General features: G+C 41.4%; 1 protein-coding gene across 1 annotated transcript in view; it reads right to left on the reverse strand.

Annotated features, from left to right (window-relative positions):
- PTN (pleiotrophin) overlaps positions 1-12947 on the reverse strand; it is a 114614-nt gene extending 101667 nt beyond the window's left edge. The window contains exon 1 of the mRNA XM_014058070.2: positions 12643-12947. The gene's annotated coding sequence lies outside the window, so the exon portion shown is untranslated. The remainder of the gene's footprint in view (positions 1-12642) is intronic.
- Between the last annotated feature and the right edge of the window lie 13472 nt (positions 12948-26419).

A 26419-nucleotide genomic window follows, 5' to 3' on the forward strand; every position in this document is an offset into this window, starting at 1 on the left:
CACATTGTAGGAATCTTAGTAGGCTAAATGGTACATCAGAGCCACGTTACACCTATCCTTCGCGAGCTGCACTGGCTACCGATCGGTCTCCGGATACGCTTCAAAGTGCTAGTCGTAACTTATAAAGCCCTTCATGGTATTGGACCTGGGTACTTGAGAGACCGCCTGCTGCCAATTACCTCCCATAGACCCGTTAGATCATACAGGGTCGGCCTCCTCCGGGTTCCGTCCACCAGCCAATGCCACCTGGCTACCACCCGGGGGAGGGCCTTCTCTGTAGCAGCTCCAGCCCTTTGGAATGAACTCCCCACAGAGATTCGGACCCTCACCTCTCTCCAGGCCTTCCGGAAAGCCGTCAAAACCTGGCTGTGCCGGCAGGCCTGGGGTTGATGAGTTTCCCTCCCCTCTCGACTTGTATGGCTGTATGATTCTTGTGTATTTTTAATTACGTGTATTGTGCTTATGTCCCCTTTCCCCCTTCTGAGTTGTTTGCCGCCCTGAGTCCCTCCTGGAGAAGGGCGGCATACAAATAAACTAAATCTCAATCTCTTGTAGAATTCCTGCTGACAACACCTTTCTGCAACAGAGGACAGGCAAGTGATCCCAGCAATGGTGAAATTCAATTTTTTTTACAACCGGTTCCATGGGCGTGGCTTGGTGGGGGTGGCAGGGGAAGATTACTGCAAAATCTCCATTCCTATCCCACTCTGGGGCCAGCCAGAGGTGGTATTTGCTGGTTCTCCAAACTACTCAAAATTTCCACTACCAGTTCTCCAGAGCCTGTTAGAACCTGCTGGATTTCACCCCTGGATCCCAGATGCACACCCCTGACCTTTGAATGTAAGGCATTAATCCTAATGTAGTATATGCAAGTAGTCCTTAATTTATGGCCACCATTAACCCAGGAATTAGGGTTGCAGGAATTAGGGTTGAAGACGCTGAGCTTGTCGATCAGAAAGGTCGGCAGTTTGGCGGTTCAAATCCCTAGTGCTGCGTAACAAAGTGAGCTCCAATTACTTGTCCCAGCTTCTTCCAACATAGCAGTTCGAAAACTTTAAAAATGCAAGTAGAAAAATGGGAGCCACCTTTGGTGAGAAGGTCATAGCGTTCTGTGCGCCTTCGGCATTTAGTCATGCCAGCCACATGACCACAGAGACGTTTTTGGACAATGCTGGCTCTTCGGCTTTGAAACGGAGATGAACATCACCCCCTAGAGTCAGGAACGACTAGCACATATCTGTGAGGGGAAACTTTACCTTTACCTAACCCAAGAATTATAGTTATACATCATGGTGGCTGTTATGCAGATCACCACATGGCTGCGCCCAATGTTATGACCCCTTTTGTGGCCATCATTATGCTAACACTGCAATTGATAAACGTGTTTTCCCCAATGGGTGTTGATTGCTGGAAACTGGAAATAAATACAGGCAAATAGCAAAATAAAAATGGTGAAAATGACATGACTCCTATATAGGAGCTGGTTGAAAAGCACCCAAAATTGACCATGTGCCCACAGAAGGAGTGGAAGTGTTGGAACCAGTGGTGGGTTGCAGGCAGTACGTCCTGATACGGTCGTACTGGAGCCAGCCCGGAGCACCAGATAACATTCTAGTATGGTGCTCCGGAGGGGCCACCTGCCCGCCCAAGCTCCTTACATGTCTTTTAAGGCTTCTGCGTTTCCGCGCTTCCACGCACATGCATGGTGCGTACAGTTCCTGCGCAATGCTCCATGGAGCAGCTGGAGCGTCGCGGAGGGTCATGGAGGCGCTAAGACGCATGCGCGTGCTGCACACATGTGCAAATGCGCTGCACGCATCCAAGTGGACACTACCAGGCCCGTTCCAACCGTACCGGTTGGAACGGGATCCAGACCCCACCACTGGTTGCAACCTCAGATATGGGTAGCAAATAATTCTGGGGTGGTCCATCAACCCTCAGCAACTTTAAGACAGGTGGATTCCCAGAATTACTTGGTCACCCATTTGAGAGTCAAGAGTCCACATATTTAAAATTTAAAAAAGCTTTGATGACTACATTTTATATCATACAAGGACAATCAAGGACCATTTACTCTCAAACTAGTTGTTTTAGTGCTGCTCTTCAACTGCTTCTAAATTTTTTAGTTTAAGCTGTTATCCATTTATCTCATGCCCTTTTAATTCAATTAATTTAACTGGGTCCTTTTCTGTGTACTGAACCGAAGAGTCCCGAAAATGCTAATGATAAAGGAGCGTGTGAAAGTATTGAATACATATGTGGCCTACTAATGATCCTCCCAAAAGTAAAATGAACCCTTGATTTTAAAAATAATATTTTTTTTAAATATAGGAAACATTCACCTACAGAACAGGAGATAAAATAGTGGGAAATATGCCCTGCTTTAATAGGAGGGTGACTAGGAGAAAGCTGGAAAGGTGAATGACGGTGAGGATGCTTTTAAATCCTCTGTTCCCTGTGAGCAAGGACGATATGATCAAAGGCAATTACACAAAAGATCTGGGTCGAGCGAAGCGAGGCTGGGAAGTCCCCAGAGAAAGTATGTGACCTGGTTTCATATTCAGCTACACACTGACTGCTGTGTACTTTTCTTGAAAGGTAAGAAAAAGGCTTAAACTGAATCTCGTCCAAGAAACTTATTTTGACAGCTGAATATACATTTCTTAGAATACATTTTTCTGGAAAAATATAGGTTTCTTTTTCACTGCCCTCTAAAAAAAAGTCCACTTTGTAGAATTTTCTTACCATATTACTGTATTACTTAAACCACTCCACCTCTCTTTCTCTGGCTCTGTCTGTCTGTCTGTCTCTCTCTCTCTCTCTTTCTTTCTCTCTGTTTCTCTCTCTTTTTCTCTCTCTTTCTTTCTCTCCCTCTGTCTCTATCCCTGTCTCTCTCTCTCTTTCTTCCCCCCTCTCTCTTTCTCTCTCTCTGTATCTTTCTTTCTCTGTCTCTCTCTTTCTCTGTCTGTGTTTCTTTCTCTCTCTTTCTCTCTTTCTTTCTCTCTTTTTCTTTCTCTCTCTTTCTCCCTCTGTCTCTCTCTCTGTGTGTGTCTCTCTCTCTTTCTCTGTCTGTGTTTCTTTCTTTCGCTCTCTCTCTGTTTCTCTCTTTCTGTCTCTCTCTCTTTCTCTCTCATTGTCTCTCTCTCTTTCTCTGTCTCTCTCTCTTTCTCTGTCTCTTTTTCATTCTCTCTATTTCTCTCTCTGTCACTGTGTGTGTATGTCTGTTTCTCTCTTTCTGTCTCTCAGTCTCTTTCTCTCTCTTTCTCTCTCCCTGCCTCTGTCTTTCTTTCTCTCTCTTTCTCTCTCTGTCTCTCTGTGTATGTGTGTCTCTCTTTGTTTCTCTTTCTGTCTCTGTCTCTTTCTCTCTCTCTCTCTCTCTTTCTCTCGCTCTCTGTCTCTCTCTCTCTCTCAAACACACACATACACAAACACACACATACACACACACATACAGTGACATACACAAAAACTTCAAAATGGGCTGATTTCCAAACATTATGAAGAAAGCAAAATCAAACCAAAAGCTGCGATGCCAAGCAATTCTTGCTAGAGTCCCTTGCAATGAAACAGAATCTATGCTAAATTAAATACTGTGGCCATTATACAAGAAATCTGAGAACTTCTTTTCTTTTCTCTCTGGAGGAAAAATTTGGAAATTTAGTGACATTATCTCCACAATTTCACTATGCCATTTTGCAGAGGACAATTGTACAAGGCTTTTTGTAACATTAACTAATGATACACAGTACTCACAAGTTACATTAGATTCCAGCCTGGCTAATCACCTGGCTATAAATAAAACAACAGCAACTAGGCAACCTTGGCTGATCCATCGCTAATCTCAAAAGAAGCTAAGCAGAGTCGGATGGAGTTAAGACTTGTATTTCAAGGAAAGGGTAACATTTGAGTGTCACCTTATCGGGAAGATGGGTGACATATAAATTTAATAAATAAAAATGAATGAATGAATGAATGGGCTATAAGCTAGACTCGGAAATTAAAACAACATTCCAGGGTAAATGGTAAACACTTAAATTGCTGCCAAGAAAAATGACATTGTTGTCTCTGTGAAAACATCAGTTGCTGAGCTCATTTCAGCCTTATAGATAACATGAGCAAAAATCTGACATTACTGGAAAGAAATTTTCCTTTTTTTTTTCTTACAAAGTATTTAAACTCTAGATCAAAATAATTAAATTGCAAATCAGTAGAATAGCAAAACAAGAATGCATCTAAAGTTATTAAGAATGACAACAATGATTATGACAAATAGTATAGCCTCCTATGCCATGGTGGGATTCACTTACCTTTGCTACCAGTTCGTATGTGCCATCTTCTGCGCATGCGCACCACCTTCTGCACATGCGCAGAAGGTCACGCATTACATCAGGATGGGTGGGCGGAACCTCCAGCAGCAGTTGCTACCGGTTCACCCAAACCAGCTCAATACCACCTCTGCTCCTATGTATCAAATCATTTAGAATAGAACAGAGATCTCAGCTGTTTTCTTTAACAAGAACAGAAAAGTATGTCATGAATAAAGCTAATTTATAGAGTACCTGCTATTGCCATTGGTGAAAAATGTTTGATGCTGTGGCGCATTCACTCATGTCCTCGTGATAGCCTTGTACATTCTGAAATCGTGCATTTGTTGGCTGTCAATGCAAATCCTGCCTTCCCCCCACAGTGCTCCATCAAAACAGGTCAAATATTTGTGAACAGCTATGATATTTGCAATTATGAGTTACAGTCCAGTCCAAGCAGATTAAAATTTCATTAGCCAAACACATCTCTCATAACTCAAACAAATTCATGAAATCAAACTAATTTTGAGACACCATCTTCCTTAAGCTTCCGGCAGAATTTGTATGTCTGGTATTCCTCATTTTTACATTTGTTCACTGCACACAAAGATGAATTTTGATATCCTTCTGAGCCAAGATTCGGAAAACACCACACAGAAAGTGTAAAATAGTGTGGATGACACCGAATAAATCTGTAGTCAGATCCATAGCACCTCCTATCATCATTCCGCATCTTTTAGAACTGCTAGCAAAGACGATGGTTGTTAATGCATGGAAAATGCATTTATTTCATACACTCAACATTAATAACCCACGGCTGATTTGCTAAGGATCAGAAATAATATTTGTGGAGGAATATGTGATTCAGAAAACCCGTAATAAAAACAGTATCCTGTGTTTTCTATGAATATATCAAAAGTACACTTCTTACTTATGGTATTCTTACCCCTACATATAAAAATCCCCTTCAATTTTTTTTTAAATGCTATGAAGCAAATGATTTATAAAAAATTACTTAACTACTTGATAACTGAGCTTACAGAACGAAGAAAAAAGAATTCTACTTGGCTCAAGCAAAGGATATTTCAAGGTTAACTTTCTTAGCAGATGGGAGATTTTGATGCTAATCACTTGTCCTGGTGATTAGGGCATTTCTTAACTCTGCCATTGTTTCTGGTCTCTGCGCCTTTGAAATGCAAGTAGTTGGTCTTCTTTTGCCCTTCCTTCTCTCCTCCATCGACACACCAATCCAGGCAGACACTCAATACTTCCTTTCCATTTCACCCAGCTTCCTTAAACTTTTGTAATATTTATCCATATTGATTTGTCATAATTTCCAAGTAATGCTATTAGCCAATAACTAAATGGAGTACTCTGCTGTTTCATCAAATCCACACTCAGCTGAGATCATGGAACCTGATCCATTATCCTGTTAGCCTTTCAGAAGTAATCTCCTGGGTGAGATTCACTGCCTGCTTTTCACTCCTTCGACTGACAAAGGAAAGAAAACTGCATAGATCCAGCTAGAAATGAAAGCAGGAACAAAAGGCATTTTCTCACAGACATTTGAACTATAAAAATATAGACTACATGCCTATGTTGGGGAGGGAAAGGTACAACAGGTGGATACTCATGAGAATACTGATGCCATTTTTCTTTTATAAAATATATGTGTAAATCTAGGGAGAGACATTTTTATTGAATAACAGAATAACAGAGTGGGAAGGGACCTTAGAGGTCTCCTAGTCCAGGCCCCTGCTCAGGCAGGAAGCTCTATACCTTTAGAGATGAATGGTTATCCAATCTCTGATTTAAAACCTCCAGTGAAGAACCATCCACAACTTCTGAGGGCAAGTCATTCCACTGATTAATTGTCCTAACTGTCAGGAAACTTCTCCTTAAGTTCCAGGTTGCTTCTTCTTTCTCACTTTGAAGGAAAGAATTCTACTCTAGCAGATGTATGTCCACATTTTAAATTGTGTGTGTGTGTGTGTGTGTGTACACACTGAACATTTGTGGAGGGTAAGATGCATGATCTCAAGATCATTCCAAAGCAAGAATAACCTGTACAAAGAGTCTTCCCCATCATCCAATTGTCTATCTGATGCAGTGGTGGGATTTAATGTTTTTTTTTTTACTACAGGTTCTATGGGGATGGCTTGGTGGGCATGGCAAGGAAAGGATACTGTAAAATCTCCATTCCCTCCCCACACCAGGGGAAGGTTCCTGCAAAATCCCCATTTCCTCCTGATCGGCTGGGACTCAGAGGAGGCAGAGAATAGATGGGGGCGGGGCCAGCCAGAAGTTGTATTTATTGGTTCTCCGAACTACTCAAAATTTCCACTACCAGTTCTCCAGAACTGGTCAGAACCTAATGAATACCACCTCTGATCTGACGTCTACTATTCTTTAAATCGTAAATTCTGATTTGAAACATTCCAACCACTTCATTCATTTTCAAAAATATAAATAGATCTTGACTTAAGACCCCAAATGGGACCAGGATTGTGGTTATAAGTTCAGCGCCATCGTAAACCGAGTCATCATGTGATTGGACCTGATTTCATTACCGTTTTTTCCGGTCATTGTGAAGTGGATCACTGTGGTTCAGTGAATTGCGTGGTTTTTTAAGTGAATCACGTGGTCATTAAGCAAATCCAGCTTCCTCAGTGTTGTTGTGGAGGGGGGGGTTGCCAGAAAATAGCAAAAAAAAGTTGCAGATCACAATCACATGACCATGGGATGCTGCAACTAGTGTTAAATTTGAGACAATTGCCAAGTGCCCAAATTTCAATCACATCACAGTGGCAGTATGCAGGGGTCATAAGTGTGAGTACAGCTCATAAAGCTCTTTTTCCAAAGCCATTGTAAATTTGAAGCATTGTTAAACACATGGTTGTATGTCGAGGACTACCTATAAGTCAGATATGTCTTGGGGAAATGGTAAATGCTAGTTAGATTTTGATCTTCCCACTAATATTCAGAACATTATTTGATGGGAATGAGGTGGGGAACATTGTTATAAACATTTCCATTGTGATGACTTGAATTTGTGTTCTATTCCATCCCCCAAAACTACTTTTTAGACCATAGATGTTGTTTTAATCTTTTATCTGATATTCTTAACTGAAACAAAGTCTCAGGACGTCTGACTTTATCTTCATTGCTATGGTCTTCCTAGTTTACATGTGTGAACAGATCTTTTTAATTTATTTGTCCAATTTAAAGACTGCTCATCTCAGTCACAGAGCAGCTATTGGCAGCGAACAGTTTAAAACATCAAAACCAGGTTAAAATTTATATCTATATTTACCATATGTCATCAAAAGGAGGCCGATAAAATAGGGATGGAATAAGTTAGAAGCAGGGAATGGAGTCTTCAGGGTTACCAGCACCAAGGTTGCATGCTCCTCTGGGACAGTGGTGGGTTCCGGATCCCGATGCAACCAGTATGGTGCAACGGGGCCCAGCGTCCACCACATGAACATGCGCAGCATGCACATGCATCCTTACCTCCTATGATGCCTCTGCGAGCCTCCGCGATGCTCCAGCTGCTTGGAGGAGCATCGCACAGGCACTGTACATGCCGTGTGCGGAAGCGCCAAAGACCTCAAATACAGATAAGGAGGACAGGCAGGTGGGCGGGGCCCCTGAAGCACCGTACCGGAATGGTACCCAGTGCTCCCGGCAGGCACGGGTACGCCTGTACTTGGGTATACCGCCTGCAACCCACCACTGCTCTGGTAGCCCCGAGCAAGTCAGTAGAGCCAGATCTTCAAATTCTTATGAAAGGCCAGGAAGGTGAGTCCCAGCTCACCTTTGGAGGAAGGATTTTCCAAACTGCAGCAGCAAGGCAGAGAACGCTCTCTTCCTGCACCCCACCAGTTGAAATTATTTAACTGACAGGGTCCATGATTTCTACCTGATTGGGTGGGATTTGCCAATGTAATGGGGAGAAGACAATTCTACAGCTTACCTGGAACCCATGCCGTGTAAGGCTTTAAAGGTAATAATCAACATCTTGAATTGACTCACAAGCAGACCTTGTTTTACATGCACAAACATTGGGGTGGCCAAAATTGTTCATGCGGCCACCTTCTGTGCCAGCTGAAGCTTCCAGATTTTAGAGACTGTCCATCTCAGTTTCAGAGCAGCTATGGGTACAATTGGCTAACTACCCTATAAAGCATGTTGCAATAATTCAAGTAGTAGTTGTACTGCATGTGAGTATCTAAGAGAAGAACTAATTGGGAAGGCTATGCTGACATGCAACACATAGTTGACCAAAGACCCTCTTGGGCATGATTGCCACCTCATCTTCAAGCAGGAATTGTGAGTCCAGAAGCACCTCCAGATGACTCATCCGTTCTGTCTGGGACTGTGCAACTCCATCAAAGTTGATAAAAATCCAGGTACAGATGAGTCCCCCACCCCCATTCACAACCATTCTGTCTTACCCAGCATCAGCTGAAGCCAGTTGCTGTTCTTCATCCAAACTCCTAAAGCCTCCTGACACCATGAAATAACATTCAAAGCAGTGGTGGGATTCAGCCAGTTTGCACCTATTCAGGAGAACCGGTTGTTGGAAGAAATCTCATTTTGTTTTTTTCCCACTTTGTAAGGCTAATCCTGTCAGGAAGGCAGGAAGGATACATTCTGGTGTTGTTTCTAGCCTAATCTTTATTGCCCTGCTTACAGAAACTGCCTCTCCAATTAACCCTTATTACATTGTAACAGCTACGGCAAAGTGCCCATCAATGTGAGTGACGTTGAGTTGGCTACACCCCCCAGTCACATGACCACCAAGCCAGCCCTACCCAACTGATCATTAGGGCAGAGAACTGGTTGTTAAATTATTTGAATCTTATCATTGATTCAAAATGTCACTTAGTTCACCCAGGATATAGCGTATAACTGTGTATCATCAACATACAGATTATACTTTAACCCATGGTGATGAATGACCTCACCCAATGGTTTCTTGTAGATGTTAAAAAAGAATGGAGCAAGCATTGAGTTCTGTGGGACCCAAAAGAGGTTGTGGGCTGGACTTCTCACTCCTATCAACACCAATTGGAATCACCCTCAGACGAAGGAGATGAACCAGCATAAAACTGTGACTCCCATTCTCCGCTCCCTAAGTTGGGCCAAAAGGATCCCATGGTAAGGTAAAGGTTCCCCCACACATGTGTGCTAGTTGTTTCTGATTCTAGGGAGCGGTGCTCATCTCCATTTCAAAGCCGAAGAGCCGAAGACTTCTCCATGGTCATGTGGCTGGCATGACTAAATGCCAAAGGTGCACAGAACGCTGTTACCTTCCCACCACAGGTGGTCCCTATTTTTCTACTTGCATTTTTTACATGCTTTCGAACTGCTAGGTTGGCAGAAGCTGGGACACGTAACAGGAGCTCACTCCATTACACGGTGCTAGGGATTCGAACTGCCGGCCTTCTGATCGACAAGCTCAGTGTCTTAACCACTGAGCCACCACATTCCTATGATTCCATGGTAAAGGGTATCAAAAGCTGATGAGAGGTCAAAGAAAAACCAAGGTTGGATCATCCCACTCCTACCTCAGATTATCTAAAGGTGTGACCAGTGTTGTTTCTATTCCATACGCAGGTCTGGATACTGACTGAATCAATCTAAATAAAAACAATGAACTTGTGGTACATAAACTTTCAAACATTGAAAAACACCATGCTAGATGATGGATCTGTCTTTATTATTAAGCATGCTTCACTTTTTGGTGAAAGGCGAGAAAAGGAAATGTCTATCTGAAGCTATCCTAGCACAGGACAAAGGAGTGAAACCCTGATTTACATCGTTTATAACCATAAAACTAGCTGAGAAACCATGTTTATTCCCTGGAACTTTGATTAAAATTTAATTAAAAGCAACAAGATGAAATCTCTGGATTTTTAGTACTATATCCCATGAGACTCATAGAAGCATGCAAATGAGAAGGTGCAATTTTTATTGCATGCTATTTTATTGTTTATGAACTGAGCACAAAAAGGCAGGATAAGAGAAAGCAGGGGAGAGAAAGTAAACATATGTCGCCTGGTCAGTGGTGGTTTCAGTTTTGTTTACTACCGGTTCACTTGTGCACGCATGCTCGTGAGCGCACTCAATGATTCTGCGCATGCGCAGAAGCATCCAGGGAGGTGAACGAAGCCTCCTGCCGCCACCACTACCGATTTGCCCAAACTGGGCCAAATCAGGAGCAACCCACCACTGTCCCTGGCCCTGTTCACCAGTCTTGTAGTGATGACCCTTCACCCATACTTCCAGGGGGCCATATCTTGTAAAAGGATATTAAATGCAGATACTGGTACTTGGAGATGCATCTTTAAGTAAAATAATGAAGAGATACCAATGCCATACATTTATAAGATAGATCAACTCTAATTGTGATTGAAAGACAGAATCAGATTCTTAATTTATATTTTCTTCATGAATTTGCTATGGAAGGAAGAGAGGGAGGGAGGAAGGAATCTAACTGTATAATTCTAAAGAGGTTGCAAACCAGGAATGAAGAATGGTAAACAAACTGTCCCACAAATACAATTTTAAATGGATTCCAAACTGGTTTGATGCAGACCATTTTAGCTAGGACACCTGGATTTCCAGCTAGGATTTTGAATCCATATCTGTTATTCAACCCACAGGTGTCTGATCATTTTGAGCAATAATTCATTTTAGTTATATCATCAATTCCATGAAATTAATTTTTAATTTTAACACAGGTTTTATATTTAAGCATTCAACTCATGGCCCAGCCTTCATCAGTCATCATTTCTGATATCAACTTTCTCGACAGATATGAGATAGTTCCATCGCACAGATTGGAACTGACAAATTGGAATCCATGGAACTCAACTTTGCCTTTGATGCAAGCAATGGAAACTGAAGTCAGAGAGTGTTGTACTTCTGTTCCCTAGTCTCTCTTTTCATCCTATTTTGTATTGAAATTATGGAACCAAAAAGTTCCATTTCCCAAAACAGGAAAAGGATGGCCAGAGATAGAGTGACATATAGTTTCCTACTGCCTTGTTAATAATTAAAGATGAAACTTTAAAAACTTGCCCATATCCCAAAATCCCAGGATATTTTCTGAAGGCACATGATGAAGCAACCATATTGAAACTCTGTATTGTCTGCCATTGTTCCTCTATACCATTTGCTGTTCCAAAGAAAAATGGCAAACATTAATATGGTCACCTGCCTCACTGAATATGATGACTATGGGCAGCGTACAATCAGCAATATCACAGCTGTTAAAAAGTAAAACAAAAATAAAAGCAAGATTGTGGGAAGAGGAACATCCATCTAAACACAATATAAGCATCATGCAGGCTACTTTCAAGTCCTTCCAAGTAAACTTGGCACCTTTCCTTTTTTAAAAAAAAATGTTTAGTAAGCATAATTTTCTGTTACATTAAATTGTGGGCCACTATCACGTAAGTAAAAGGATGACACCAAATAAACCTTCTTGTAAAAAAAAAAAACACCTAGATTTAATTAAATTCACAAAAGTAAAGTCAAAGAAGCAGAACAATGTGCATTTGCAGACTTTTCATGCTAGAAAAACCCATTTTGGCCCTAGCAATCTGCAGCCGTGTCCCTGTCATCTTATAAATGTCAGTATAGCCAGTGAAGCTGAAGCAAAGGTGACTAACACGAGCTGGTACTTGGGGGAGTGGGAGAAATATGCACAGCTCTGTTTAATGCTGACACAAGGACATTCACTCTTGAAAGAAGGGATGGTTCAAACCAGGCTCTTCCATATCATCCCCAACTCCCCTTTCCCTTCCCGGTGGGGTCCAAGAGGCAATCCTGAGAGGATTTGGGTCCTCTTTTCTACTTTTAAATTGTCCCTTGAATCCTTTAAGAAGGAGATAAACAATGATGCAAGTCCATATATTTTACTCCTTATGATTCCCTCAGTAAAGACAACATAAAGAAGGGATCACTAGGAAGATCCCTCCTGAGATGATGAATGCTACCCATATTATTTGAAATAAAGCACTCAGCACTTCAAAATTATGAAGGGGACAGTGGACCCATCCTCACAAAGAAGACCTATCATCCTCCCCCCCCCCCCCACACACACAGAAAAACACACATTCTGAAGTCCCTCAGGTCTTCTCTGCTTCATCAACTTTCTTCAGCTTTGGAAACAGATGAACAGAGATACGACCTTAGAAGTACTTAGCTTCCTTTGACTCATTGCCTTTCTCCCAAGTTGCATTTTTATGTGAAATTATATGTGGGTGGCTGGTTTATTGTACTACACACTACAGTCAGAAACAAGTTAAGTAAAAAAAAAACTTACTTTGAGTTGCAAAATCTCCTGCCTCTGTTACACGGTCTTCAGATCAAGTGATGAGTTGTCAGAGCTGACTTCACCTTTGCTCAGGAAAAGCAAGGGGGTCTTCTGAATTTCCTTTCCCCTCTCTAAAAACTATAGACTCCTCTGCACTCCATGCGTTTCCGGACCGTTCCTCTGTCCCACTTCCTCGCAGTTCACTTTCTTCTCTTTGAATGTTCTCACCACGACTCTGCTACTCAAGGCAGAGAAACTGATCTTTCCTTTGACTATGGATAAAGCAGGCTGTGAATGAGCAAGTGTAGTGTGTGTGTGAGAGAGAGAGGGAGGGAGGAAGGGAGGGAAGGAGGGAAGAAAGGGAGGGGAAAGCACAATTCACTCACGGGTACTGATTGAGAAGCTCATTAAAAGCAGGTCACTCAAGGGTTAGACTCACTCTCCCATCACAATCTGACAAAAAAATGAGAAGAGAGAAATGGCAAAAACTTTCCTAGTCAGGAGTATCACCCTTTTGGGGGGGGATTAAGTTGGTTTTCCTAGAGTTTAAGGCAGGGGAATGTAAGAGTTAACACCTCAGGGTTTAAAAACTTCAGAGGCTGTAAGCAGCATCCAATCAATTTCTAAGCTTTTCTCCACCAGGGAATCTCAGCCCAAGCTCAGGAGATGAAGCAGGGAGGGGAGGGAGCTTACTCCATCTTCTTGAAACAGCTTGTTAAGATATTTTTGTCCTATTGTGCCTAAGCAAATGGTCAACTCATGTGATCATTGTAACAGTGACGGGAGGAGTCCATTCACAAAAATACTACAGTACTGTAGTGGAGTCTACAATTGGACGATTGATTTTCACAAGAGGCTGACAGTATTACAGTATTAACAAACTAAGAAAGGAGTGAGCTCCCTCAAAGTCAGCTGAAAACCCATATTGTTAACAAAACAAGATCTGTTTAGTCTATTGCTCAGAAAAATGATCTTGGCTGAAATAGTATTTCAACAACAAGAAAGATTTGGAAATGTTGTCTTTGTGGATTGTTGCTCTTTATTTCCAAGTGACACAAAGGGCATTCTTTCTACAATCGTCCAACAGCTCCCTATAACTCCCAAAGAGAGACATCAGTAGGAAACTCCTCCTATCCTATCCCAGACTGGGAAATGTAGGAAATCGGACAATTTCAGAGTGATGGGGATATGTACATATAATCAAAACTAATATCACTTCTGGCAAGTCCAAAAATGAAGAAACTTGAAAACAGAAGGTGGAAAGACCCTATTGGGCACTTTGAGAAAAATAGTACAGGAGGACAAAGAAAAACAAAAGAAGAGAAAGTAGTGGTTACTCTGAAGACAGATTTTGGCACAGTCATGGTCATTTCCAGAGGTGATATTCAGCCAGTTCTCTCTGGTTCGGGCAAACCGGTAGCGGCAGCTGCGGGAGGCTCTGCCCACCCCCCAGACATAATGCATGACTTTCTGCGCATGCACAGTGCGCAGATGTGACAGGTGTACTCACATTTGTGAACCGGTATGGAAGGTAAGCGAATCCCACCGCTGGTCACTTCTGTATTGTTTGCTAAAAAGAAACAGAGATGAATGCCTTCTATGTTTATCTTTCAATATTACCCTTCCCCTTGACTTCCACACCTGTTCCTAACATAGTATAGAGTAGCAGCCTCCAACCTTTTGACTGGTCCCAAGGAGGGTGGTTTCTCTGTGGACCAGGAAGGGCATGGTTTTTCATGCTGCATGGATCCCACACATGCACGGATGGGGCTTCACTTGCTTGTCTGGTTGCTGGTGAGCCACAAGTGACGGTCTGCAGACCAGGTATTGGGGACCCATGGTGTAGAGTTTATCTCTTGTATCAGGGGTGGTATTAACTTCCCTTTCTTACCAGTTCGCAAATGTGAGTGTGGACGTCCACATCCATGTCCGCACATGCACCGCCTTCCCCACATGCGCTTTGACTAAAAAAAAGGGCCTAAATGGGATGCCATAGAGCCGGGGCAAGTGGGCGGAGCCACTCACGATTTCTACTACTGGTTCGGGTGAAGTGGTCAGAACCAGCAGACTTGTACGGTTAACATTCTTTATTTATGAGATTATTATATTTTATTTTCTACATCTACTGAAGAAGTGTTTTAATAAATAAACACCTCTTGGAGGAGGGGCAGGTAGAAAAAAATAACAGATAGAATGGAATTAGGACACAGATTTCTAATGTCCCTTTACATGTTTTCAGTAATACTTTTAATTACCTTGGGGTGGGCTTCTTCCTACTCTCTCCCTGAATTCAACCACATTTCTTTCTTTTAGAAAACTATTAATGCCAAGAGTCCCATCTAATATGGCTTTCCATATCAAAGTGTAACTTAGATTATCTCTTCCTAATGGTTACACTGGCTGAAAATTATGGAATCTGGTCACATCTGGATGACACCATAGAGAAGAATAGATCACAGTCCTTTGCAAATTAAAAGCAAAAAAAATAATATTTCAGTGGGAAATTACACTTCTCAGTCTTCTTACATCTAATCATATTTTGTTCCATGTAATATATTTTTTCTATATATTTGTTGCAGTAAGAAAGCCTTTGCAAGATCTCAAATAGCTCAACTCCATAGTGCTGTTACATAGAGGAGGCATCTGGGGGTGGGATTGAAATAAAATAGCAACGGGTTCTCTGTCCAGTTGCTGGGTGGGTGTGGCCATGGGGCGTGGCTTAGTTGACTTCCTGCACCAGCGGTGTGTGTGTCTGTGTGTGTGTGTGTTTCACCCTACCCAACCTCCGGAAGCTTTCCTTGAGCCTCTGGGAGGACAAAAACAGCCTCCCCTGGGCTCCCGAGGCCCTCTGGAGGCCAGAAATGGGCCTGTTTCCAGACTTCTGGTACTTCCGGTAGACCTGTTTTTCGCCCTCCCAGAGCCTCCACATGTGCCCTACACTTACCTGGCATAATGAACAGGCTGCGTGGAGACTCCTAAGAGGGGAGGGGAGGGGAAGGGAGGGGTGGGAGGGGTCAGCCAGTCCTTGTAATTACCAGTTCAGTGAACCAGATTAAAATTAACATTTGATTCGCTCGAACCGGTCTGAACCAGCTGGATCCCATCCCTGGATACATCTAACATCCTTTCAATTATAGTTTTCCTTCCCTTTTATTGACCATAGATTGGAGGTCTCAAGAAACTATTACAACATATAGATATGCACATATATAGATAACAATAGCAATGGCATTTTGGCTAATACTGGCCCATAGCACTTTACAGCACACTCTGGGTTGTTTACAATGTAGAAGCATTATTTACCTATTGCTCCCAATAATCTGTGTCCTCATTTGACTGACTTTGGAAAGATGAAAGGCTGAGTCAATCTTCCGTCAGTATCAAACTCCAGGTCATGGAGGTGTAATGGTTAGAATGCAATAGTGCCGATGAACTCTGCACACAGCCAGGAATTCGATCCTGATTGGCACAAGGTTGACTCAGCCTTCCAGCATTCTGAGCTTGGGAAAATGAGGACCCAGATTATTGGAACAATATGCTGAACTGCTTAGAGAGGGCTGTAAAGCATTATGAAGTGGTCTGAAGTGGTATATAAGTCTAAGTACTATTGCTAATATTGCACTTTAACTACTGTGCCTTAGTATCATTTATTTAGTGACCATTCAAAAGTTATGGCAGAACTGGAAAAAAATGATTTACAATGAGGTGGTGTGATTTTCATTTGCAAATATCTCAACCAGCATCCAACAAACAAAGTCAACGGGAAGCTTCCCATTGACTTTGTTTGTTGGATGCTGGTTGGGAAATTTGCAAATGACAATTTTTGCTTGGCAACAAAAAAGGCAACATCAGGTGTGATCACATGATAACTCACTTAATACCTGCATCATTTAATGGCAGACATTCCCATTCCAATTGTGGTCGAAGATGACCTGTAATATACTGGACTAAAAAAGAACCCTAACATACTTTGGCAGCTGTTGTTCAACAATGGGTCAATATTTCTCCCCTGGATCGTTCCACAAAATAGGAACCACTTCTGATGGGAAGGTAACAGCGTTCTGTGCACCTTCGGCGTTTAGTCATGCCGGCCCCATGACCATGGAGACGTCTTTGGACAGCGCTGGCTCTTCGGCTTTGAAACAAAGATGAACACTGCCCCTAGAGTCGGGAATGACTAGCACATATGTGCGAGGGGAATCTTTACCTTTACCCATGTTTGCCTCTAAGCTAAAGCTAGACATCATTTTGAGTGACTTGATTATTTATATCATTTTGAAATCTATTATAGATATTATACCTTCCAATTAATATCATGCGCTGTTGAGAATTCAGCAAACACTGTGCCTTGATTTGGTTACTTCGCTAATCAAATTCAGGGCTGGAATTCAACATCTGACTCATACAGTATGTGATTGGGGGGGTTAAAATTCATCTCATGCATTATAAAATATGCTTAGAAATCATTGGAGGGCGGTTGGCCTAGGATTCTTTGGATCTTAAGATTTTTGCTCAAAGTCAGCAATGCTGTCTTCTCTCTATGTCTTATAAGTTTGACCATCTTTATACATTGGTTGAATAGTTTCAAAAGCCATTTCCTGGTGCCCTATTTTAGTTGTTCCTTCAAGTGTTTGCTGAAACGGCTTTGCCAGGTTTTTATTTGTTCAGTGGCATTTTCGAGCGCCACAATTATAAAGAGGGTCTTTAAAGCACTCATTCTCTTGATATCCCTGTAATTCCATTTTCTTTTTGTGTAATTTGTTTGGAGGACTGCCGTTTGGGATCAATTGCTGCATTACTTAGCTAACTGCCATATTGTAATGCTGTTGCTCCATCTAGTAGTGCTTTCCTCGTCATTGTTCAGGTTTCTGATTATGATTCAAGCTTTCTTGCTATAATGGACCACATCTATTCTCAATCAATACCTACCATGACCTACATTGTTCTTTAACAAGCTCTTCTCCTGCAAGGATTCACCTTTCGCAAAAGCAACATTTTGTACTTGGGTACACAGTTACATGGAACTAGATAAGAATAGGAAAAAAATAATACAAAAATAATTGGAATAGGAATAATGAAAAAAAAAACAAGAACAGAATAATGAAAACCCAGAAAAAATATTAAATAGAGAGTTTTATAAACAGTTCAAATTAAATTACTTTTTTTTTCAAAAACACATAAATATAAAAGCAGCATATCTTATCTATAGAAAACCAAAGAGTTGACCTTGGAAGAAACTATATCATAGCAGTTAGAAAAACATGATTTAAGTCCAGGAAAAGAAGAAAACATTAGAACGAAACTCAAACTTTTGGGTGTAACAGGGAGAGAGGAAAAATCCTGCCAAGCTTTCAAGAATGGGTTACTATAGTTTATATCAAGAGAGTTCTACTCATTTTTGTAGATTCTGTTTCCTGATCTGGCCAACCTCATAGGTATATCAATTTGAAAATTTAGGTCACTATTAAGGTAAAGTTTCCCTCGCACATATGTTCTATTCATTCCCAGCTCTAGGGGGCAATGCTCATCTCCATTTCAAAGCCGAAGAGCCAGCACTGTCTGAAGACATTTCTGTGTCATGTGGCCAGCATGACTAAATGCCGAAGATGCACGGAACGCTTTTACTTTCCCACCAAAGGTGGTTCCTATTTTTTCTACTTGCATTTTTACATGCTTTCGAACTGCTAGGTTGGCAAAAGCTGGGACACATAATGGGAGTTCACTCTATTACACGGCGCTAGGGATTCGAACCGCCAAACTGCCAAGCTTTCTGATTGACAAGCTCAGTGTCTTAGTCCCTTTTAAAATTAGTTAAATATTGATATTGGGTTGCTATGCAATAATTAACAACTTCAGCCATATAGTTGAGATTATAAATTATAAATGTAAGAAAAGAAATTGCATTGATTTCTGTCTAAAAAGCTTGGCAAATTTAGCAAATGATAATAAAATTACAATCTTATTTTAAGAAGAAATCAAATTCCAGGTGAGGTACAAACCCATGTACAAGATTATAATCCAAAAATAAGATTTCGCATTGCATTACATTTTGTATCAGGTTTCCTTTTTGATATAAAGTTGCACCGTAGTTATATTATATAACAATTGTGGCAAACCCTTTGCATTGCTTTGTCCTTTTCCTTTTAGCGTTGAACCTACAACAGGCCACACAGTTTATAGATTGCAACTGTAGTTTAAATTGCAATAGTCATACCATGTATAGAATAGAATAGAATAGAATAGAATAGAATAGAATAGAATAGAATAGAATAGAATAGAATAGAATAGAATTCTTTATTGGCCAAATGTGATTGGACACACAAGGAATTTGTCTTTGGTACATACACTCTCAGTTTACATAAAGAAAAATAAAATAGAATACATTCATCAAGAATCATAAGATACAATACTTAGTGATAGTCATGGGTTACTAATAAGCAATCAAATTATACTAGGAAACAAATAAAACAATATAAATTTTAAAGATATAAGCAACATGGTTATAGTCATAGGTGGGAAGAGATAGGTAAATTGATTGATTGATATAAAGTTAATTTTGACGTGAAAATGTACTCCTATAAATTAGTTTGCCATTCTTCTTGTTTGTAATATCCAGTAAGAACTTAGCGAATTCTAGTAGTTATTAAAAAAAAACTAATCCAGTGTACTTTATGGGAATATAAGATTTTGTAATGCATAAGTATAAATGGACTGGAAGAAAAAAATACACCTTTAAAATTAGCTTCATTTTATTATAAATTCTTTCCCAGAATTAGTGTGCTTTGCAACAGTGCCAGCAAAAATAAAAACAATAAAACAAAAAGAATCCAATTAATTATTAAATTTCAAAAAAGTAAATTAAAAAATTGCCTATTTTGGCAGTCAACATGGAAGTTTCCAATAAGTAAAACAGATCAATTTTCTTGGAAAGTAATATTAAGTGGGAAAATTTGATATTTTTCTTTCATTGACATTCTCATTGTTTCATACAGATTGTTCTATTTAAATTCTGCATGAAATCAATCACATTGTCTTTGACTTGTTCCCTTTCTGAATTACACTTCATCAAGCAATTTATAGATTAAACTCCAAGCAATGATCTAACTTTGGTGTAAGAAGTTTTTCAAATTCAGTCAGGTTTGTTAGTATTCTACCTTGCTTTTCTAATTTCTTTTGGACTACATTATTATCTGCAGATACTGAATCAAGTGAAGTGATTATGGCCTTACAGAAGGATTTCCTTCTTGCCTTATTAATAATTCACTCTTGCACTCTATACAAATTATCCTTCCACTGATCAAATTTCCCTTTCATGAAAATAAATATTTAATAGCAAGGCAAGAGATCTGGACTGATACTTTTTCTATGTTTATTATCCCATATTTTATTGAATGAACCCGTATAGAACCCTTATAGATTGTAATAAATATTGGCACAACCTCTCTGGAACTCCTATTCCAGTGATGGTTATCCTTTTTCTCCTCATGCTCCTTGTGTTGCTTGATAGCGTGCATGCACATGCCCACACCCATAAACAAGTGTACCCCACCCCCTGCACATGCAGGTGTGTTCCCCCTACCCCGCAGCCATGCGTGCAACCTCCTCCCCTGTCCTCTCCCTGAAGCCTCCTGAAACCAAAACAGGCCACGGGGAGTCACTCTGCACCCTCTGTGCTACACCCCACGCATGCGCATATGACTCTCCCCACCCCCTCCATGCATGCACACGCATCTCTTGCATGTACATTAGAGCCCTGAAAATCAGCTGGCTGGTGGGTGGTTCATGCGCATGCGGGTGGAGCTGAGCTCGGCAATGGCTCGCATGCCCACAGAGAGGGCTCCATGTGCCACCTATGGCAAGCTTGCCTCCTTCAATATCCAAGAAAGGAAAACCTCAACTCCATTTTAATAGAGATAAAGTATTTTTATTAGATATGAAGGGAAAGGAGCTAAAGGAAAGCAAGATCTGAGCCAGAAAGGCAGGGACATATAAATATCAAACGTTTACCCACCACCCTCCCCCCAATTTCCCAACCCATTGTCCAATCTGCAACTCCTTAAAGTGTCATGTGGGGTGCATCTTCAAATAGCCTCATCTAGTTGTATGCGGAACGGTTGGCCTTAACCAAGTCCAAACATCAGCCACCAGCATGCGTAGAAGATGGTGAGAACAAGACTCCTCCAGTACAATATAATTCCCTTCCCTAATACTATGCACCCCACCCACCCCTGTTCCTATGGCAGCCAATAGCAAGCTATATTTCAAAAATCGGGGGTCGTCTTATCTTCTGGGTATACAAAAAAAAATCAAAAACTAAAGAAAAAGCAACACTCTCCAAGCAAAAAGTTGCACCGCCACCAGTGCAGATGCCTGCCTTTCAATCGATAACCTCGGCGCTCCTCGCCTGGGCATAGGGATGGATGAGCACTGGGATGGCTTAGTAAGGTCTGGAGGAGGAAGGTGCTGAGCTCAAACTACAAAAGCCCGGCAGCGCGGAGGCCTTCAGTCGGCTCATGGGTGCCTAAAAGTAGGGGTTTGTCTTACACGCCCAGTCGCCTTATATGGAGGAATATACGGTAAATATAATTGTTATTAAACAATTAAACAATGAACTTCGTAGTGCTCATGTAGATAAAGATAGGAGGGGAAAAATGCAATATTAGATGTGCAATATTATGTTACTATAGCTCTATAATAAAAATAATGTTCATACATTTGGTTTCCTAGACTGTTTTACTTCATAAAACTGGCAAGATCTTCCCTATTTTATTTCCTCTAGCTGGATACCCGTGCTATGCAATGAAATTATGTGATCAGATAATGCAGGAGAAATCCAGTTTATTCTAATTCAATCCGTTGGCTCAGTGGTGGTCCGTGATTGAAACACATAAGGGTACATCGGTCCTGCCACCTTGAGTCTGGAAGCAGTTCCATAGGTGGAAGGTGTAGACATTTTGGTGAGGTACTGATGTTTAGTACTGTAAGAAGCCCCAGACCACTCACGAGTGAAGGACTGGAATGTCTGCCAGTTTGAACTGAGGTAATGGAATGTGAGGCAATTGGAAGTTGGAACAGAGTTCTCTTCTGGTGGGGAGAGGGAGTAGAACTCCTTAGCATCAGAGCGTGTTAATTACTGTATAAGAAATACTAAGGATCTGATTATCATTTCAAAGAATCCTTTCTTAGCGAGCATCTAGAAGCCAAGAGGAACATACGTGCCAATTTTTAAGTTTGTAGGCTTTATGGTTCTGGAGATTTTGTGATGAGTGAGTGGTACTTGGCTTTTATATATATAGATAGATTTAAGCTAATTACCAACAGCCATTAATGTTGTCTCAGGATACTGATCCTAAGTAAACTGCCACATTTTTAAGTGGACTTTCTACCAGAAATGTCATAGCTGGAATCTCACATCACTTATCAAATGTTTTCTGTGATTTGTTGGCAAACTCAGCACTTTGATTCTTTGCAGTTCTTTTAGTTGGATAAATCTTCAGCTGCACCTGATAGAACTGTTCCTGAAGGCTTCAAGGAAAGATCCTGAGGTGGTTCAGTCATATCCTGTTTCTAATTGCCAGACAAAGTTTGTCATTGGAAAACATTTGTGAAATGATATTAGCAGAATTAATAGCCCTGATTCCCAGGACTGCCAGGTGAATGCTTATCTGTGGTTTCATCTCCCATGTAAATGGGTTCCAGGCTTGCTACGTTTGTAACTTTTAAAAGAAGCACTAGTGTAAATTTCTGAAAATAGAACAGAGGCAAATAAAGTTTGTACAATGATAGTGCGGGAAGAAATATCCATCTGGTTCAGTTCCAAGCTGGGAGAAAGACACTGGAAACATGGAGGCTGATTGGAAAGATGGTTTATTGATGAACAGTACCAGAACATTTCTGGTTCTGGTACAGCTGACAAAATGGAGTTGAGAGTGGTGGGTTTTTACATTATTTTGTGCTTTGCACTTCAGCTTCCTGTTCCTGTGCAAGAACATGTATTCTATTGGCTGTTGTCAGATTCCTATGGTGTCATGTAGGGTTATGTAGGGGTCATAGCTGGCTCTATAGGCAAAATAAGAAATGCAAATCCTAGATGCTTGTCTGAGCAAATTTTGTCAACCTTTTGTTTGTTGCTTATCTGAGTTTCAGTCTTGACCCAGTCTTTCTGAATGGATTACCAAATCCGCATTTCTAAAAGCTGGCCTCCTTAGTTTCTGCTTGGAGCAGGGAAACTGGGGCTGGTTTCTGAATAGGCTGGCCCAATTTTTCTTACTGGGCATAAAATATCTGCTGGAGGCTATTAAGAAAGACTAAGTCTGCTTTCTGTCTTTAAAATATAACATGTTTCTCTGTTAGGGAAGTATAATATTCTGCCTTTTTAATATTTCCCAAAATATTTCATTCTTCTGGGGGGTAAGTGCTGATTTTCTACAGTAGAAAGCAGAGTAGTGATTCTTGCAGTGTATGATGATGAATCACTTTTGTGCTCATTTTCACTTTTGCTGGGGGCACTGTTTTCATCATGTCAGTGTCATCAATTTCTCTGAAAATACTGCAGAATTGTCCCCGAATACAAAAATATAGCATAATCCTGTCACATAAGACAAACCACATGTAGCCTTCCTGGCTATCACCAGTCAGTTTGACCATATTTGGGGCAGGATGCTTAATTGTAATCTCACCCAGTTTTACTACAAGCATGCATATGTTATATTATGCTATTAAAAACTACTTTGCCAGCCAATGTAGTACAGGAGGTAGTGAACTGACGCACATCAACAGTGCTGGGAAGATTTAAAACAACAACAACAACGTGGTAAGAAGCAATATAAAGTTGAAGAAGAGCAAGGATAGTTTTTAAGAACAAAACGGTTTGAGGAGGTAGAGAGAATGGTGTTTGTCTAAACTAGGCTCAGCTGTTTTCTTTTGTTTTCCTTATTTCATGCCTTTCATGAAGGAGAGAATAATATGAGGCTGAATACATAAGAAGAAAAAATCAGTTCATTTATTTCTTCTTTTTGCATATTTTAAAAGAGGACATTCAAATTAGTAGGACAAATGGCTAGAAGTGGAAAAGCATGCTTTTGCCTTCTGCAATTAACAGTAGCTTTATCAGCAAAAGGCAATTTACAGAAATTGCAGAACTTCCAAACTCTGAATTTAATCCAACGTATGTATTATTAAATTTTCCATCACTGCCAATTTTTTAAAGAATTCTAATACACAAGTTTTAAAGAATTCTAATGCATCAGAAAATATCGATAGTGAGACATCTATGCTTGCGACAAATAAATTCTAACAGAAACCTTGGATAAATTATCTCTATTTTTTTTAACTGGGTGGGAAAATGTTGTCTTTTCTCCCAACACTTCAAATTCTTCTCTTGCTTTCATCTCACGCAGGAGTGCGTGTGTGCTGTCAGATTCCACTCATATCATGTGAAAAGAACCAGCAGAGATAAAGGCGTTGCTATGTGTATTTTATCCCTCCAGAGATCAAAGCAATGAATCCCAACAGGAAGGAAGGAAAGAAGGAAGGAACAAGGAAGGAATGAAGGAATTAAAAAAGGGATTTTTAAAAACTGAAGTCAAATCACAGTAGCCCAGCTGATTATAGCATTATTATCCTCAAAATCAGTTCCTCATTTCAGACACTTCTTTCCACCATGTGTATTTACTTTGCATCTTCCCAAAGCTCCTCTTTGGATGGATTTTCACAGTCCTCATATTCATACTTCTTGGATCATTCCAAGGAGGAGAAATATCTAGGTCACTGTGTGCACTGATGAAAGACGCCTTGCACAACTGGACACACACACACAAATGAGAATATACATTGGCTGTTCTAAGCCTCTCAAGTACTTTAGTTCAGGGGTAGGTTTCAAAACTTTCAGAAACGGTTTCTCTGCCGGGTTGCTGGGTCGGCGTGGCCAAGGTCGACATGGCCTAGTTGGCATTCCTGCACCACAGCAGGGGGAGCGTTTTTGCCTTCTCCAGGCTCCAGAGGCTTTCCTTGAGCCTCTGGGAGGGTGAAAACTGTCTCCCCCAGGCTCTGGAGGCCCTCTGGAGACCGGAAACAGGCCTGTTTTTGACCTTCTGGAACTTCCAAGAGGCCTGTTTTTCCCCTCCCTGAGCCTCCACAAAGGCCCTGCACTTAACTCGCATCCAAAACGGGCTGTGTGGAGACTCCTGGGAGGGGAGGGGTGGGGCCAGCCGGGGTGGGATTTGGAGGTTCTCTGAACTGGCCATGACGTTAGCTATGGGTTCTCCAGAACCTGAGCGAACCCATAGCAGCCCATCCCTGCTTTAGTTGGTTCTAGGAAGACAAGATCTCATGCCAAACAAATTACACACCTACTGAGCTAGAGATCAACTTGGTCTTATTTCTTCCTTTTAGATGGTCTAGAAATATCAATTTCTTCCTGTTCTTCTCTCTAGCCACTAGCCAGCCACTTTGCTCGTCTCCAGCCTGAAGCAAGGCAGTGGGGGGAACAATAACTCAATTTCAGGAAAACAAAAGGGGGGGGAAAGGAAGGAAACACGTGAGTCTTTTAAAGACTTTTTTCACCTCTTACTCCACTGTCGTTTTCAAGCCTATTGAGCTGCTAAATGTCAGCTGTGAGTGCCCACAGCTGGCAAATTCATCCACCATGATCGTATTCCCATTAGCGATCTTGAATTATTTAGCATAAGTATTGAACACTGAGCTTCTACTGTTTCTCAGACTACCTTTTATATCACGCCTTGCTCATGACAGGCATCGCTTCCTAGAAATTAATTCTCCTGTAATTTGAGGCGTGAGTATGGATGGAGACGATCTATGGAGACTTCGATGGTGCAGACAGTCATAGTATACGCTGCACATTAGCAAAGAATATCAAATTTCTGTTATAAAGAAAGGGAATTCAGCTCATCCGAAAGTCCATAACCTGGAAAGCACCATAAAATCAAAGCAAATAGTACATGACTTCAAAAAAAACCCCACCCTTCTACACCAGGAGTGTCAAACTCAAGGCCCAGGGGCCAAACCCAACCCCCAGGGGTACTTAGATGGGGTCACCCTGGAAACAGCAAAGAACCAGCCCATGGTGCTTTCAAGAGCCGAGGTGGCGCAGTGGTTAAATGCAGCACTGCAGGCTACTTCAGCTGACTGCAGTTCTGCAGTTCGGCTGTTCAAATCTCACCAGCTCAGCCTTCCATCCTTCCGAGGTGGGTAAAATGAGGACCCGGATTGTTGTTGGGGGCAATATGCTGACTCGGTAAACCGCTTAGAGAGGGCTGAAAGCCCTATGAAGCGGTATATAAGTCTAACTGCTATTGCTATATAAGTCTAACTGCTATAAATTGAGCTTGGGAAGGCCATGCGCGGCCCTCCCAGACTATGTTATTACTGGCAGAGGGTTGCAAAAGGCCATCATGGCCAAAAATGGAGCTCGGGAGCCCGTTTTTGCTAGCAGAGCAGTCACGCCATGACAGACTCCACCCTCCCAACATCAGGGTTCCGGTTGCTGCTAGTGCCGGTTCGCTCAGGGACGCACTGCACATGCATGCACTTGATGAGTGCTATGTGCACACATGCACAGTACTAAGAAAATGTTTCTGCCCATATGCAGAAGCAAAAAACAAGATGGCGCCACCTACGGCACCTTCAAGAGAACCCGTTCGGGGGCGTGGCAGGCTGAGTTACTACCTATTCAGCTGAACCAGTCCAAACCAATAGGAAACTATCTCTTCATGACATGAGTGACATCAAGCTGGCCACACCCACCTCAGCCCCTCAAGGTCAAACA

The sequence above is a fragment of the Thamnophis sirtalis genome, unplaced genomic scaffold, assembly GCF_051295495.1.
Source record: "Thamnophis sirtalis isolate CommonGarterSnake01/CBP01778 unplaced genomic scaffold, rThaSir2_p1.2 scaffold_9, whole genome shotgun sequence".
In the NCBI taxonomy this organism is placed as follows: domain Eukaryota; kingdom Metazoa; phylum Chordata; class Lepidosauria; order Squamata; family Natricidae; genus Thamnophis; species Thamnophis sirtalis.